The sequence below is a fragment of the Dendrobates tinctorius genome, unplaced genomic scaffold (assembly GCF_039654945.1).
Source record: "Dendrobates tinctorius isolate UK_male_01 unplaced genomic scaffold, ASM3965494v1 ptg000069l, whole genome shotgun sequence".
Taxonomy (NCBI): domain Eukaryota; kingdom Metazoa; phylum Chordata; class Amphibia; order Anura; family Dendrobatidae; genus Dendrobates; species Dendrobates tinctorius.
Genome location: NW_027361737.1, coordinates 23,257,632 through 23,274,830, shown reverse-complemented (window position 1 = coordinate 23,274,830; position 17,199 = coordinate 23,257,632). Strand labels below are relative to the sequence as shown.

General features: G+C 48.7%; 1 protein-coding gene across 5 annotated transcripts in view; it reads right to left on the bottom strand.

Annotated features, from left to right (window-relative positions):
* PASK (PAS domain containing serine/threonine kinase) overlaps nt 1–17,199 on the bottom strand; it is a 119,454-nt gene that overhangs the window by 11,575 nt on the left and 90,680 nt on the right. The window lies entirely within an intron of this gene.

Genomic DNA, 17,199 nt, shown 5'->3' with positions numbered 1-17,199 from the left:
GTGGTAGGGAGATGTAGTCACTTCAGTTGGTGCAAATAGATTTACCAGACCCTGTCTACCGGCCACGTCAGTAATCTGTAACCTCTGAATGAGTGCCTTAAAGGGGTTTTCCCAAGAACAAGGCATTTTTTAATTAATAAATCTTGGAATAATAATCATTTCCACACTTGGATGTGATGAAAACAGGATTTTTGGGTTCGTACCGTAAAATCTGTTTCTCGGAGCCTTCATTGGGGGACACAGAAACCATGGGTGTATGCTGCTGCCACTAGGAGGCTGACACTATGTACGGAAAAAGGTTAGCTCCTCCTCCACAGTATACACCCCACCGACCGGCACTAATTTCGTCAGTTAGTGAGAAAGCAGTAGAGAAGTAACAAAACAGAGTGAAACAGGGGCATCACTATGTAGCGAGCAGGAGAAGACGCTGCTGGGAGAGATCCTCAGAATCCTGAGAAAACCTGGTATCTGGACCCTTTTTTGTGCGACTTACCTGTGGCCATTTGGACCTCCTGGACGTTGGGACCCCCCCTGGTGCCCCGCAGAGGATGTGAGGTGATTTCTGTAGACGGGCGGCTGGAGAGATTGGAGCGGGCGGCTGATCCTGCTCCTCCACGAGGCGGCGGCCATCTTGGGCACGCAGCTCTGCTGCTGAGAGCTGCAGCGCCGGTCCACACAGCTGCACCGCGGGCAGTGAAGATATCGGCAGACAGAGGGGACACGCGGTGAGTGCCCTGAAAAATTGGGCCCTGCGTGTCATTCCCCCTCCATTAACTCCTCACTGCGCCGGCTGGCGCCATTACTGAGGGAGGCTCTGAGCACCCTCCCCCACTGCTGCTGTCTCTGTGGGGCTCCCTCTCCCTCCCCTGGCCGCAAGGAACTCTCCTGGAATAGTGCTCACAATTGTATGCGGCCTCCCATCTGCAGCCTGAACTAGAATTATAACTATTAATAACCCTGCTGTGATTGTCCTCTGTGGTGGGAAGTGTCCGGGGCACACATTTCTGTCTGTCTCACTTGATCATATTGCAATCAGTCATGAGTCGATTTAAGGGGCCAGGAGCGGAAGAAAAACTAAAAGAGTTTGTAAGACCTGATCCCTCCGAAAGTGCACAACCCCATAGAAATACCTCCTCTCAAGTTCAACGCAAAAATCACCCTTCCGGGGGTGAGGAGGAGACGGAGCAGAAGTTGACCCTTAAACAGGCGTCTGAGCAATTGATGCAGGCTCTCTCTCTGACCAGGACATCCCTGACGGAGAAAATTGAGGATGTGTACACGGAGGTGGGGAGATTTCGTCAGGATATGCAAGTCATGAAGGGACGTATAACGGAGGTGGAGACGAGGGTGTCCAGGGTGGAGGATACCTTTACACCTATGGAGGCCAAGTTAACGAAGGTGGCGGGCTCCATGAATGCTTGGAAGCAAAAGGCGGATGACTTGGAAAATAGAAAGCGTAGGAATAATATCCGCATTATTGGTCTGCCTGAACGCTCGGAAGGTCAGCATCCTGAGCAGTTTCTGGAGGGCTGGCTTAAGACCTCCCTGAGAGATGAATTCTCTTCAGTGTTCGCTATTGAAAGAGCTCATAGGGTCCCTACAAAACCCCTGCCTCCGGGGGCTCCGCCTCGGCCTTTCCTGGCACGCCTGCTTAATTGTAAAGACAGAGACACCATTCTGCGTCTTGCGCGACTAAAAAGTCCCATCACGTTCAATAATGCTGTAATCTCAATCTTCCCGGACTTTTCCATGGGACTGCAGAAGCAGCGGGCACAATTCATCGAGGTCAAGAAACGGCTCAGGGACAGAAACATTGTGTACTCGATGATACCCCCGGCCTGGCTCCGGGTTGTTCACGGAGGTACCTCCGTGTTTTTCACGGATCCAGCAGAGGCGGCTGAGTGGCTGTGGTCCCATGGGGGGTCCCCTGCGAAGGAATCCTAATGTGAAGGCTGTTAATTTGGATCCTTTCAGTTACAGGTCTAATTGAAGCTCTTTCGGCGAGTATCCAGTTACCAACAATATCGGACGCTGTGTTCAGTGATGGTATCCCCTTATTTTTTGATGGGGGCGTGAGACTGTGCTCCTATATCACTAAGTTCTTGTTCTATTTTTTCTTTTTCCAAGGTTTTAGTTTTTATAGTTATTTAGGTAAATGCTGCAGCCGATGCCAACTTTGTTCTCTAGGTGATATCTCTGCATTCTGTTCGGGTACCACAGTGCAATATATCCAGATGGGCGGGAATGGGTTCTGAATTGATCTGTATGACCTGGAATGCAAGAGGCATAAACCCCCCCCCCCCCCCGAAAGAAAATTAAGGTGTTCTCACAAATTAGACAATATCGCCCTCATATTGTGGCTTTGGTTGAGACGCACCTGACCAGGGATACGGTTCGGTGGGTGCAAAAACCATGGGTACAGTGGTTTATACATGCTTTTCACACCAGCTATTCGAGGGGAGTCTCGCTGTTGATACATAGGGATGTTCGGTGGGAGACCAGGGAGGCCCGGAAAGATCCTGAAGGACGGTTTGAGTTTGTACATGCGCTAATTAACTCTCAGAAATATATTATTCTGTGTATCTACAACAGGGGCGTATCCAGGGGGGGGCAGCCGGGGCAGTTGCCCTGGGCGCAGCCAGCAGGGGGGCGCAGTCGGGCCGCCTAATGCAGCGGTCTGCAGTGTCTCCCCCTGGCGGCTGCGTTCTGCCGCCCCCCGTCCTGTGTGTCGGCTGTTCTCTGTGTCGGCTGTCAAGCTGACAGCCGACGCAGAGAAGGAGGCCGCGCCGGCTCCCAGGCAGCAATTGTACTGGCGTCTACATCGACGCCAGTACAATTGAAGCTCTGACCAGAGCGCCGGGTCAGAGCGACGTCAGCAGCGTGATCAGGTCATGTGATCACGCTGCTGACGTCACTCCCCGGCGCAAAGCGAACGCTGGTGCTAAGTATGCTCCTCTGTGGAGCTGAAGAACCACCAAAGATGGGGGGTGTTCATGAGTGGAGATGGGGGCTTAATGTGGGGATGGAGGTTAATGTGTGGGGATGGGGGTTAATGTGGGGATGGGGTAAATGAGTTGGGGGGTTAATGAGTGGGGATGGGGGTTAATGAGTGGAGGGGTTAATGAGTGGAGATGGGGGTTAATATGTGGGGGTTAATGAGTGGAGATGGGGGTTAATGTGGGGATGGGGGTTAATGAGTGGATGGGGGTTAATGAGTGGAGATGGAGTTAATGTGTGGGGGGTTAATGAGTGGAGATTGGGGTTAATGTGTGGGGGGTACATAATGTGTGGGGGGATTTGGGAGTAGGGACGGGGGTTATTGAGTGGGGATGGGGGATACTTAATGTGTGGGGGGATTTGGAGTGGGGATGGGGGGTTATTTATTGTGTGTGAGGGATTTGGAGTGGGGATGAGGGATTTAATGTGTGGGGGGATTTGGAGTGGGGATGGGGGTACTTAATGTGTGTGGCGGATTGGGGATGGGGGATTTGGAGTGGGGGGATTTAATGTGTGGGGAGATTTGAGGACACAATGAAGAATATGTATGTTTGAGGGCATGTATGAGGAAACAGTATTGGGGATGGGTACAGACAGGAAGGGGTGTGAATGGGTAAATGTATGTGGACACAGTATGAGTAGCGATGGGAAAATTGTATGTGGACACAGTATGGGGAGTGAGGGTGATGGGATGTGTGCAGACACAGTATGGGGAGTCAGGGGAATGTGTGAGCCGACAGTATAGAGAGTGTGGGGGTAAATATATGAGGAGACAGTATGGTGAACAGGTGGGATGTTAGAGGAGAAAGTATGAGGAGGGAGGGGAACAGTGTGAGGAGACAGTATATTGCAGATATTTTTATTTAGGAGCATTATAATGACACTTCTATCTTTAAGGGCATCGTGTGGAGATTTGCTGCAGAAGACCGGAGAAGATGGAAGTCTGCAGAGACGAGATGTGGATGAGAAAACGCATCATGGGGTCTGGACATAAAGAAGGAGGACGACTCCAGAGACGACGTCATCTATAAGGTACCTGGATGTAAATAATATTTGTGACACTGACTTATTCTCTTAATTTTTATTTATGTTAGGAACATTAAAGGGGTTGTCCAGGTCGGTGATGAGTCTGCAGTCATTCTATGTGACTGCAGACTTCTGAATACTCACAGTGCTCACTGAACGCTGTTAGGATTCTCTTGTGCTGGTAATATACATACATACGGTCACATGCTGACTAGACATGGCCTCACTCAATGAAAATGAACGGAGCGAGGCCGGACACGTCTAGTCAGAATGTGGCCAGAAGTATATAAATCACATACTTGTGCTGTGCTGACTGTACATCGGCAAAGGAGAATCCTAAAAGTGTGCAGTGCATTCGTTGTGAGAATTCAGAAGCCTGCAATGTCAGGATTCAGCTCTGCAGGTTCCAGTGTCATCACATGGACACTTCACTCATATGCGATTTTCATAGTTATGGTCTTGCGACAACGAGCTTCTCATCCTGCTTTCAGTTTTTTACTGAACATTGAGAGCATTAGGGAGAGCAGCTCGTGGGTACATGGCTAAGTGTGCAAGTCGCCGAAACAAATTCTTGCCCCGTGTGCCAAAAAGCCTAGATACGCCTCTGATCTACAACCCCCCTGGCTAATATGTCAATTATCCAGAAGGCATTGAGTTTTGCCCTGAATTACCCAGATGCTCACGTCATTTGTATGGGAGATTTTAATTTGGTAATGAATAATCATCTGGATAAGTTGAGACTAGGCGATGGAGTACAGAGTGGGACACCCCCTCGGTTGCATCCCAGCTGTCACAATTTATGGCGGGAAGCGGGTGGCTGGATCTATGGAGAATACGCCATCCTGAGACGAGGGAGTATACATGCCATTCCTCCACTAAACGCTCTCTGTCTCGCATAGACTACATTTTTGATCCAGCAGCCTGGCGACATGGATATATGTTACTGAACATGGCAGTAGGGGGATTTCAGACCATAGTCCGGTCGTTCTTAAACTTAAATACGGCCCATCGACCAATAGGATAACATGGAAATTGAACCCTTTTTGGCTGAAGTTGATAAAATCGCCTGATAGAACGATAGATCAGTTACGTTGCTTCATCTCGTCCCACCCTGACCCCGAAGTGTTAATTTATTTTGGGACGCTCTTAAAGCCTATCTGAGGGGTTGTTTGTCCTCTACGATCTCTTATATGAAACGGGTGACATAGGAGGAGGATGGCGAGATGGAGCGATCCTGAAAGATTCGGAGGCAGCCTATATATGTGACCAAACTAACAGTAATAGGGTGGAGTGGTTGACTGCTCAAAGTTACATACTCAATATATTGACACTAAAACTAAACGTAAACTATTTTTTACCAGACAATCTTATTTTGAGATGGGGAATCAGGCTAGTAAATTTTTGGCTTATTTGGTGCGACAGCATAATACAACTAACACAATTCTACAGGTTCGCAACTCGGATGATACTCTGGTTTCTTCAACTGAGGAAATACTGAAATGTTTTTCTGATTATTATAGTTCATTGTATAACTCTAAGACTGATGTAGATGGCTCGGGGTGTCTAAATTACCTGTTAGACAGAGCTTCCCACGCTGAGTCCTTCCCAGCAGGTCTTCATGGATGCTGAATTTACCCTGGAAGAGGTGGAGGATGCCATAAGGGAAATGGCCTCTGGGAAGGCCCCCGGGCCGGATGGATTCCCTGTCGAACTGTATAGGAAATACCAGGAGATACTGGCGCCTCTTTTGTTGACGGTGTTTCGTGGGATTTGGGAGGGGGGATGCATGCCGGAATCCTTCTATGAGGCTAATATAATAGTTCTTAAAAAGGAGGGGAAGGACCCTTTAGATTGTGGATCTTATCGGCCAATATCATTGGTAAATGTGGATTATAAGATTTTTACAAAAATCTTGGCCAAAAGGTTGAATTCAGGCATATTAGATCTCTCACACTCTGACCAAACCGGCTTTGTGCCTGGTAAGAGCACCTCCATCAATATTAGACGAGTCCAGTCAGTGGTCCAATATAGCTCTCTGGTGCCGGATAATGAATGGGCATTGGCATCGCTGGATGCGGCCAAGGCCTTTGACTCTCTTGAGTGGCCTTTTCTCCGTGCATGTTTGCAGAGGTATGGATTCGGTGATAGATTCCAAAAATGGGTCAGTATTTTATACATGAAGTCTAAGGCCCAGGTCATCGTAAATAATTCTATATCTGAGCCTTTTTCAGTACATAGGGGAACTTGTCAGGGGTGTCCCCTTTCCCCGGCCCTTTTTGCTCTTGCTATTGAGGCACTGGCTGTTTGTATAAGATCTTTCCCTAATATTGCTGGTATAGAGAAAGCGGGTCGGACAGACACCTTAGGCCTATATGCTGACGATATGGTGATATTTATGGACAAAGCAGGGGAAACCCTAACAAGAGTAATCACTATTATAAATAAATTCGGTAAATATTCTGGCCTATATATAAATTGCTTTCATGCCTCTTTCCCATGCTCCAATGCCACGGCTTGAGACTCTCTCCCTGCTACCCATTGTAACCAGTTTTAAGTACCTGGGTGTCCATATTTCTCAAGACAGTAAGTTTGATTTGAAACTTAATATATATCTGCTGCAGGAGATAGTTAAAGTCAAATTTGCAGTCTGGGGTAAACTTCCACTGTCTGTGGCCGGACGTATTAATTTAATTAAAATGGTATTACTCCCCAAGCTTAGCTACTTTCTCCAACATAGTGCTGTAGTGGTGCTCAGATCCTTTTTCGCTAATTTGAATTCCCAGATCACATCTTTTATATGCGGGAAAACTAGGCCCAAACTTAAACTAACCACTTTGCAGAGACCCAAAGGGGGAGGGGGGGGGCGGCGTTGCCCGATTTCTTTCTGTATTATTTGTCTGGGCAGGCCAAAGCCATAAGCACATAGATGTCCGGCGGTCACCTCCCTAATTCTGAAAACCATCTACTTCATGCCGCACAAACTAGTTGCCCGTTGGGATTTTTGGAAATGAGGAAAACAAATGTCTCGCGACTGTTGCTCCTGCTTTGTCTGGCACGATCAATATGGAAACAGATTAAAAGGGTGGTTGGATTTGAGGATATTGTAGCTGAAATGCCCCTATGGAATAATGGTTACCTTCCGGCGTTACTTTAACATCCATGTGCCGAGTTTTCGACTCAGTATAGTATTTCTACGATAGGTGATCTATATGATTATGGAACTTTGATCTCTCTGAACAATTACAAGTTAATCGCAGGGTCCCAAGGTCTCAGTTCTTTCGTTATTTACAGCTAAGGTCAGCGTTTCAATCACACATGAGAAGTATAGGTATAGATAACGCTATTTCATCTCTACCCTTGATAGGGATCCTTAAATCACAGGGCCCCCAGGGTCTCATCTCTTCTCTATATACATATATGTTGTCAGTAGGGACAGAGTCTACCATGAACTCCGTTAGGAGGAAGTGGGAGAGGCTCATCCCAGATACACGAGGAGAGGAATGGGAAGAAATTCTGGAGTCATTCTGGGGGCGACACGAAAGGGCCGCCAATTCCGACACGCGCCGGATGGAGGTGATGGCCACTAGAAAGGCTACTTTCCAGGAGAGAAGGGATAGGGAAAGTTCTCTGAGAGGTTCAAATGGTGAACCTTGTAGAGCGTCCAGGTCCAGATTGACATCCCATGGATCCACGGGAGCGCGGTACGGAGGAGCCGCATGAGCCACTCCCTGAAGAAAAGTCTTGACCTGCGGTCGGGAGGACGTCTTCTGGAAAAGAATGGAAAGCGCCGAGACTTGACCCTTTAAAGAGCTGAGGGCAAGGCCCGCATCTAGGCCTGCCTGGAGGAACGCCAGGATAGAAGGGAGAGAAAAGGACATGGGCGGAATGTCATTGGCCTCGCACCAAGTGAAAAAGGCCTTCCATGTACGATAATAAATTCTGGAAGACGATGGCTTTGGGGAGAAAGACCCTCGATCGACGGGTGTCGAACAACAAGCCTAGAAACACAAGACGTTGAGTCGGAACAAGGCAGGACTTCCTTTTGTTGACGAGCCACCCGAATCTGGACAGGGTGTCGAGAACGATGGTAAGACTTTGGAGAGCCTGGGGAAAAGACGGAGCTTTGATTAGAATGTCATCGAGGTACAGAAAGAGGACGAGACCTCTGATCCTCAACAGGGCCATCAACGCCGCCATGATTTTTGTAAACACTCTGGGCGCGGTGGCGAGACTGAACGGCAGGGTGACAAACTGGTAGTGGTCCTGATGAATAGCGAAGGAATTTCTGATGCCCGGGAAAGATGGGGACATGCAAATAGGCATCTTGAATGTCTATTGAGCACATGAATTCCCGCGCCTCCATGGAAGCGATTACTGAAAGGAGGGACTCCATCCTGAAATGTCGCAGGCGGACCCTTTTGTTCAGTAATTTGAGATCCAGAATGGGCCGGACCGCGCCGCCTTTTTTCAGCACTACAAACAGGTTTAAGTAAAACCCTGTGAATCGTTCTGTTTCGGGAACTGGCACAATCACCCCGGAACAGAGAAGAGAAACGATGGATGAAAAAAAAAACCCGGAACTAAGTCGGGGTCTTTTGGAGGTTGGGACTCGAAGAATCGATACCGGGGCCGAGAAACGAACTCTATCTTGTATCCTGAGGATACATCTTCCCTGATCCAAGCGTCTTCCACCGAGGCAAGCCAGATGTCTCTGAAGAAGAGGAGTCGGCCGCCCAGTTGGGACTGGGAACTTTGTTGATAGTCATGCCGATGTAGACCGTCCAGTTCTGGACCTGGAGGATCTGCCCTGGGAGGAGTGAGATCTCCAGGAGGGAGTGGGCCTAAAGGAGACCTTCTTCCTATCCTGGCGGGCTTGCGGCCTTTGTTGGTTGGAAAAAGGTTCTGTCGTTGCGATGCTGCGGAAAGACTGAAAGGGACGAAACCGACGCCTTGGAGGGGGTCTACGAGGCTTGGACTGGGGGAGAAGAGAGCTTGTGCCCCCAGTGGCGTCTTTAATGATCTGGTCCAGCTGGGATCCGAAGAGACGCGCTCCCTGAAAAGGCAGAATGGTAAGGGACTTTTTTGATGAGAAATCCGCCTGCCAAGCCTTAAGCCAAATTGTACGCCGGATTGCAACTACGTTGCTGGACGCTTGAGCTGCGCAAGACGTGGCATCTAACGAGACAGAGACCAAATATTCCCCTGCATGGGAGATCTGGTTGGCTAGCTCGGCCAGTCGCTCCGGTTGGGCTCCATCAAGAATGCCTTGGCGGAGTTCCTCCGCCCAAGTAGCTATGGCCTTTGCTACCCAAGTGGAAGCAAAAACCGGGCTTAGCAGCGTCGCAGCTACTTCGAATGCTGACTTTGCTAAGGATTCGATGATCCTGTCACTAGAATCCTTCAGAGATGCCACACCTGAGATCGGAAGGACCGTGTTGTTAGATAGTCTGGACACAGGAGCGTCTACAGAGGGGGAAGCCGATCAGTTGTCGGTGAGCTCTTGAGAAAATGGATACAGCACGCCGGACGTTTCCCTCTTTGAAAGCTCCTGGTAGGATTTTCTCTTTCCCTGGTAAGTAGCTTGTCAAACTCAGAGTGAGAAGCGAAGACTCTGGAAGGTGCTTCTGCCCGTCTGAACGAAACCTCCTGATCTGAGGGTTTCGCAGTGGAGTCTGTGATCTCGAAAGTGTGGTTGATCGCTGCAATGAGGTTCTGTACCGTAACCTTCATGTCCGCAACATGGTCCGAATCCAGCTCTAAAATCCCTTCGGATGGCGCATCCGAGAATGCTTCACCTGACTCGGGGGAGGAGGCACGGGAAGGAGACTGCTGGGAAGGATTATGTGGTGAGATGGGGCGAGGGGAGGATTCCGGCCAGAGATCCTGCCTGGGCCTTTTGCGGCTCACGCTGGATGGTTCAGATGGAGTCTCTTGTGACCTGCTGGATCCTGCAGAAGTGTCCAGGGGCAACTTATCAAGAACGGCCACTAGGGACTGAGACACCCTGATGAGATCCGCCACTGATTGTGATAAAGAAGAAGCCCACCCAGGAATGGGGGATTCACTCTCACGTGGAGCAATAGGGGGCTCCTGGGCGGCGGGCTCAATGGGATTGCTGCAGTCGAGGCAGAGGGGAGTGGACCGACCTGGGGGAAGTTTGCGTTTGCAAGAAGAACATGCAAAGTACTTGACTAAAGTGCAAGTGGAGGAAGCAGGAGGATGAGCACGATCAGGCTTAGAGTAAAGGGCATGTCACACTAAGCGATATCGCTAGCAATATCGCTATAACTTGTGACGTTATAGCGATATTGCTAGCGATATCGCTGTGTGTGATACTTACCTACAACCCGCTACCCCGCTGGTTATCGCTGATCGCGCGAGAACGTTCAGGACCGCTTCTCATCGTCAGCTTCCTGCTGTGACGACGAGCGACGCGTGGAGCCGGGCGGGAGGACGCAGGATCGCCTGGTGTGACAGGTAAGTAGCGACCCCCGTCCCCAGCGATGTCGCTGGTGAGATCTGCCTGTGTGGCAGCTCACTAGCGACCACTTAGCGATGTACCAGCGATCCTGACCGCGTCATATCACTGGTCGGGATCGCTGGTACATCGCTAAGTGTGACAGTACCTTTAGACATAATGAAGGAAAGTCACTGAAGCAGTGCTGGAAGGTTGGGGTCAGGAGGCAGAGGAGGGTGTCAGTCTGCAGTGCAGAGCTACTCACGGTCCGGTGTCCTGTAGATACTTCCAGCAAGCGATGCTGCACAGCTCGTCTGGACCTGCAGGGCCACAGATAGAGGAGACTGAGTCCGGCTGACAGGCTGAGAAAATGGAGGCAGCCTGAGAAGAGCAGGGTAGAAAAGCGCGCGCTTCCCTGCTGAGACCGAGGAAGAGGAAGGGCGGAGCTAACCGCAGTTAGGAGGCTGAAGATGGCGCTGCCCGCTGACAATAGGCAGGCTAGGAGTGGGTGGGCCGAGCGCCGCCTCAGGAGCGCAAGACACCAAGGGAGAGAGCGGTGGGTGGGCCTAAAACGGGCGGGAGAGAAGCCCGCCTAAGGAAGAAGGCGGGGGGCATGGCAGCGACACAGAGCAAGGCCCAAATTGAAGCCGGGGCCTGGAGTAAATGCAGCAAGCACGGGACGGCGCAGAGAGATATCGCTGCACTGCCGCGGCGACCGCTCCCGAATGGATCCCTGCCTGAAGCCCGGCTCCAGAGATGAAATAAGATAAGTGCAGCCCGGGGGGGTACAGAGAGGAAAGAGACTGTCACGGGGTGCTGAGAGGAGCCGTGATTCCTTGTGATATGCGACTCAGGGGCCCCATACTTACCCTCTACCTGTTCCTGTCTTCTGAGGAGCAAAAACCTGGGGGAGGAAGATGGTACCTTCATCATCCCGTGGCGTTCATGAATCCTGTAGAAGAATGTCCGCGTCTCTTCTAAACCGACAGGCTCTGATGGGCGGGTGGGTGGGAGACGGGGGACGAGGACCAGTCTGGATCGCCTGACACACATCCGTGTTAGGGGCTCTTGGTCCTGCTGTGGAGAGCTATGAGGATACTGGGTGGCAGTACACGCCATACTCATGGTCTCTTTGTGGGACTACATATGTGACCATTCACTCTGTATCCCTCCGGAAACCTGAAAAGAAACGACGCACACTGAGGTAGATATGGGTCTAATGAAAGACCCGTGTCCACCTCCTACTGACACTAAGCTAAACTGACGAAATTAGTGCCGGTCGGTGTGGTGTATACTGCGGAGGAGGAGCTAACCTTTTTCCATACATAGCGTCAGCCTCCTAGTGGCAGCAGCACACACCCATGGTTTCTGTGTACCCCAATGAAGCGATAGAGAAATAAAATGTTCCTGTGCTGAGATAATCTTATAACTGTGCCCCTGCTGTGTACTGTGTATAATCGCTTTAATCAACCAATACATAGTACCCGGCAGGGGAACATTTATAAGATTATCTCAGCACAGGAACATTTTATTTCATCACATCCAAGTGTGGAAATGATTATTATTCCAAGATCTACTGATTAAAATTAACTTTGTTCGTGGGAAAACCCATTTAAGAATCGCCTTTCTTACCAAATGGCAACCACAGCGTCCTGTGATCAGCCAGCCTCAGGCAATAGCAAATGTGCATCGTGCTACAACAATAACGTCACGCTAGGACGGCTAATCAAAGGAAGAGCCGCGGATGCCGTCAAGAGGCTGATCTCAGCGCTCCCGTCCTGCAGTCACAAATCACTGAAGAAGAAAACACCGTGTGCACTACTGTAGTGGTGCCAAGTTAGGTTCCCAAACCATATATGATAAAATGAAAACCTGGCACTCAACTTAATGCTTGGTGAGGCAGTTTATTGTAGTACCAGAAAACGTTTCGGTCAATATAGACCTTCATCCGTTACTACACTGTGAAAAAAATAAATAAACAAAAATAAATAAAGTATGTACAAAAATCTCATAGAATGCAATTCGGTCGTATACAATATTATACAAGAAATACTACAACAGAGACCAAAAAATATATCTTGGGTGCTCAGATTGAAGGAGAAAAGGATAAGACATACCGTGCTAGTATGTTTGAAAGTAGCTTGAAGGAGGGCGCTTTTTATGTTATGTTGACTTATTCAAATCCAACGCTCTTCTGTGGAAACGCTATATCGATGATGTCTTTTGCATATGGGGGGGCACGTTGGAGTCCCTTCTCTCCTTCTTTGATATACTCAATTCCTCCTGGCCAGGTATTTCTTTTACAATTAGTCACGATTCACACAAGATGAATTTTCTGGACACCATGATCATCAAGGATCCTAACGGCATACTGACCTATATACTAAGTCTACAGACCGTAACAGTTTGTTACATTATCAGAGTCTACACCCTTCATCCACAAAGAATGCGATTCCAAGATCACAATTTCATAGGGTGTCCAGGATTGTCTCTGATAATACTATCTGTTCAGTACGGCTTAATGAGATGTCTGCACGATTTTCAGAAAGGGGTTATCCCCCTTCAGTACTAGATGAAGCAAGGTCTGAAAGAACCTCCTCCCAAAATAGACCCACCAACCGGATCCCGTTTGTCCATTCCTTTCATCCTTTCTCCTTTATCATCCACAAGTCTATCAGGAAAAATTGGCATCTTCTCTCTACCGCCCACTCTGACATACCAGAATTCCAGCATCCTTTTCTACCCTGTTTTCGGAGAGCACCAAACATCAGAGACAGCCTAGTCAAAGCTGACATAAGCACTACCATTCACAAAACACAACGTTTTCTACAGAGACCAAAGACAGGTACTTTCCCCTGTCTGCATTGTATGCAGTGCAGCAACGTACTTAAAGGCAATAAATTCCATCATCCCCTTACAGGAAAAAGCTTCCCTATAAATGGATTTTTCACATGCGACACTTCATTTGTCGTGTACCTTATAAAGTGTCCGTGTGGACGACTATATGATGGCGAGACTACCCAGGCCATTCGGGATAGGATCTCAAAACATAAATCCACCATTCGTGCAAGAACCTTCTGCTTCCCATTCCTTCTCATTTCATCACCTTTGGCCATAATATCTCCCAGTTACAGTTCCACGTCATTGAACACGTCCCTTAACCCAGATGAGGTGGCAACAGGATCACCACTCTAAAACGCCATGAGGCCTTTTGGATACACACCCTTGAGACACTTGAACCTAAAGGTTTAAACCGAGATTATGATTTATTATCTTTTGTATAATAATTTTGTACCATTGTCTCATAAGAATGTTGACTATGATTACGTTTCAAACATGACTAACTTTTATCTCTTTTATAGAGTCACTTATATTGATGTGATCTGCACCTTGGCTCTGTTGTACTGCACCGATCTTATACTATATGCTTTCCATGGAAAATTCCATCTCTATTCTTGGATCCATCCTCAGTATCTTTGTTTGGTGTATTTATTTATTCATCCTCTTTCCCACTTGTTTCCATATGTAATAATGTCTCATGTATTCATGTACATATATTTTCTTCCCCCACATAGTGATACACAATCACCCATCATATGGATAAAAACAGTGTCACATAATTAATACATTCTGATGTATACACATTCCTCATAGTCTCCCCCCTATACCGCTATGAATTTCACACAGAAAAAAAGTGCATCCTGACTCTATAACCCTTTATTACATTACAATGCATCCTATTTTGCTTCTGTGCGCGCAGCCATCTTAGTTCAGCTGACGTCACCACCCAGCTCTCTCCCATTGGCCCTACCCTCCTGTCCGTCAAGGCCATAGACCCGCCCTTCCTCCTCTTAAGCTCAGCTCGCCTCTGTCTCTACTGACAAGTGGTGTTTACCCACGTCCAGGAGGAGCAGGCTGCGCTGATATTTTCAACTATTAAGGTAACTACCTCACCATTTATAGCGACACTCACAACTTTGAACTACAGCATACCTTACCGCTGTCTTATGTCATCCTACATGACGTTTACCTTACAGATTATCCTGCGTTACAGCAGCATTCTGACTATTTGATTACTGGTATGTACCATTCTGTAACACCACCTAATTGACCTTATGTATACACTTTAACAGCGCCAATCACTTCTTTTTAGGCGTTATCAGTGAATAACATAAAAAGCGCCCTCCTTCAAGCTACTTTCAAACATACTAGCACGGTATGTCTTATCCTTTTCTCCTTCAATCTGAGCACCCAAGATATATTTTTTGGTCTCTGTTGTAGTATTTCTTGTATAATATTGTATATATCCACGACCAAATTGCATTCTATGTGATTTTTGTACATAATTTATTTTTATTTTTGTTTATTTTTTTCTCACTGATGAAGGTCTATATTGACCGAAACGTTTTCTGGTACTACAATAAACTGCCTCACCAAGCATTAAGTTGAGTGCCAGGTTTTCATTTTAACAAATCACTGAAGTGGCTGATGTCCAGAGTCCTGCGAATCAATTAGTACCCACTCTAATAATCACATGTTCTAAACTTAATAAGCAATGGACAGCAAATCTCCAACATACGCAAACAGAAATACAAACAGAATCAATAGAGTTTCTTATAGAGGTATCTGTATCGTATACATCTAATATACAAATGATTTTTTATGAGATCCCGTGCATTGTGTATGTGAATATACTGCCGTACAAAAGATAGACATCTTCAGATAAAAGAAAAACAGGGATTTTTGTGAGTACTCACCGTAAAATCCTTTTCTCCGAGACGCTCATTGGGGGACACAGAGACTGTGGGTGTATGCTACTGCCGTCTGGAGTCCGACACTAAGTATACAAAAAAACAAGTTAGCTCCTCCTCCGCCGCATACACCCTCGCCCCGATAGCGGGCGGAAACCAGTTTAGTGCCAAAGCCGTCGGAAAAGCTGACAGCAATTTAGCTCTACCGCAGAAAATTATATGTCTGAAAAAAAAAGGACCAACCTACAAAATAAGGGTTTATACCCATCAAAAATAAACAAAAGCCAACTGGCTATCAGGGTGGGTGCTGTGTCCCCCAATGAGCTTCTCGGAGAAAAGGATTTTACGTTGAATACTCACAAAAATCCCTGTTTCTCCTTCGTCTCATTGGGGGACGCAGAGACTGTGGGACGTCCCAAAGCAGTCTCTGGGTGGGAGCAACTCATCAATCTACACCGCATGCCTACCTGTTCAAAGGTGTGCCACTGCTGCCTGGAGAATCTTTCTACCCAGGCTCGCATCCGACGAAGCCTGCGTATGTACGTTGTAATGTTTAGAGAACGTGTGCAGGCTTGACCACGTTGCCGCCTTGCATACCTGCTCTGCCGAAGCCTGATGCCGAAGCGCCCAAGAGGCGCCCACTGCCCGAGTCGAGTGCGCCCTTATTCCAGGTGGAACCGTCGTGCCTCTAATACGGTAAGCCTCTTGAATAGTAAGGCGAAGCCATCTCGCTATGGTCGACCGTGAGGCTGCGAGCCCCTTCCTGCGCCCTTCAGGGATCACAAACAACGAATCTGTCTGGCAAAAAGGCGCTGTCCTCGACACATACCTCCTGAGGGCCCTCACCAGGTCCAGCATGTGGAGCGCCTTCTCAACTCTGTGTACTGGAGCTGGACAAAATGAAGGCAAAACGATGTCCTCATTAATATGGAACGAGGACACCACCTTCGGCAGGAACGGCGGAGGTGGTCTCAAGACTACCTTATCCTTAAAAAAGGTCAGAAACGGTGCTCTACAGGATAGGGCTGCCAGCTCCGAGACCCGCCTAATAGAGGTTATCGCTACCAAAAACACGACCTTCCTGGTAAGGTATGGCAATCTGACCTCCTGCAATGGCTCAAAAGGAGCTTCCTGCAGGGCCCCCAGCACCAGATTAAAGTCCCAGGCGTCTAAGGGAGCTCTAAAGGGGGGCACTAGATGCGAGACTCCCTGAATGAAAGTTTTGACCTGCATAATGCTAGCGATCTTTCGCTGGAACAGAACAGACAAAGCCGAGATCTGTCTCCTCAGGGAACTCTGAGCCAACCCTGCGTCCAGGCCTGACTGCAGAAAGGCCAGAATGTTGGGAACCGAGAAGGACAAGGGCGCAACCCCGTGCTCTCGACACCAGAGAAAGAAAACCTTCCAAGTACCATGATAGATCCTCACCGAGGCCGGCTTCCTGGCGTTAATCATCATGGCTACCACCTCACGCCCAAACCCCGCCTGGGTCAGGACCCAGGACTCAACGGCCATGCCGTCAAACACAGGGCCCCTAAGTTCGGGTGGTAGATCGGCCCTTGGGACAGTAAGTCTGGCCGTTCCGGTAGACGCCATGGCACGTCTGCGAGGAGCTGTACCAGATCCGCGTACCAGGCTCGACGGGGCCAGTCTGGGGCCAGCAGAATTGCCGGAACCCTCTCCCTCTTGATCTTCCTGATTAGCCTCGGGAGAAGAGGCAGAGGGGGAAACAGGTACGGGAGCCGAAACTGGCTCCATGGAAGAACCAACGCATCCGCTGCAATCGCTCGCGGGTCCTGAGACCGGGCAACAAACCTGTCTACCTTGGCGTTCTCTCTGGAAGCCATCAGATCCACGTCCGGAGTTCCCCACCGTTGGCAAATCTGCTGGAAAACCTCGGGGTGTAGGGACCATTCTCCGGCCACGACCCCCTGCCGACTCAGGAAATCTGCTGCCCAATTTTCCATG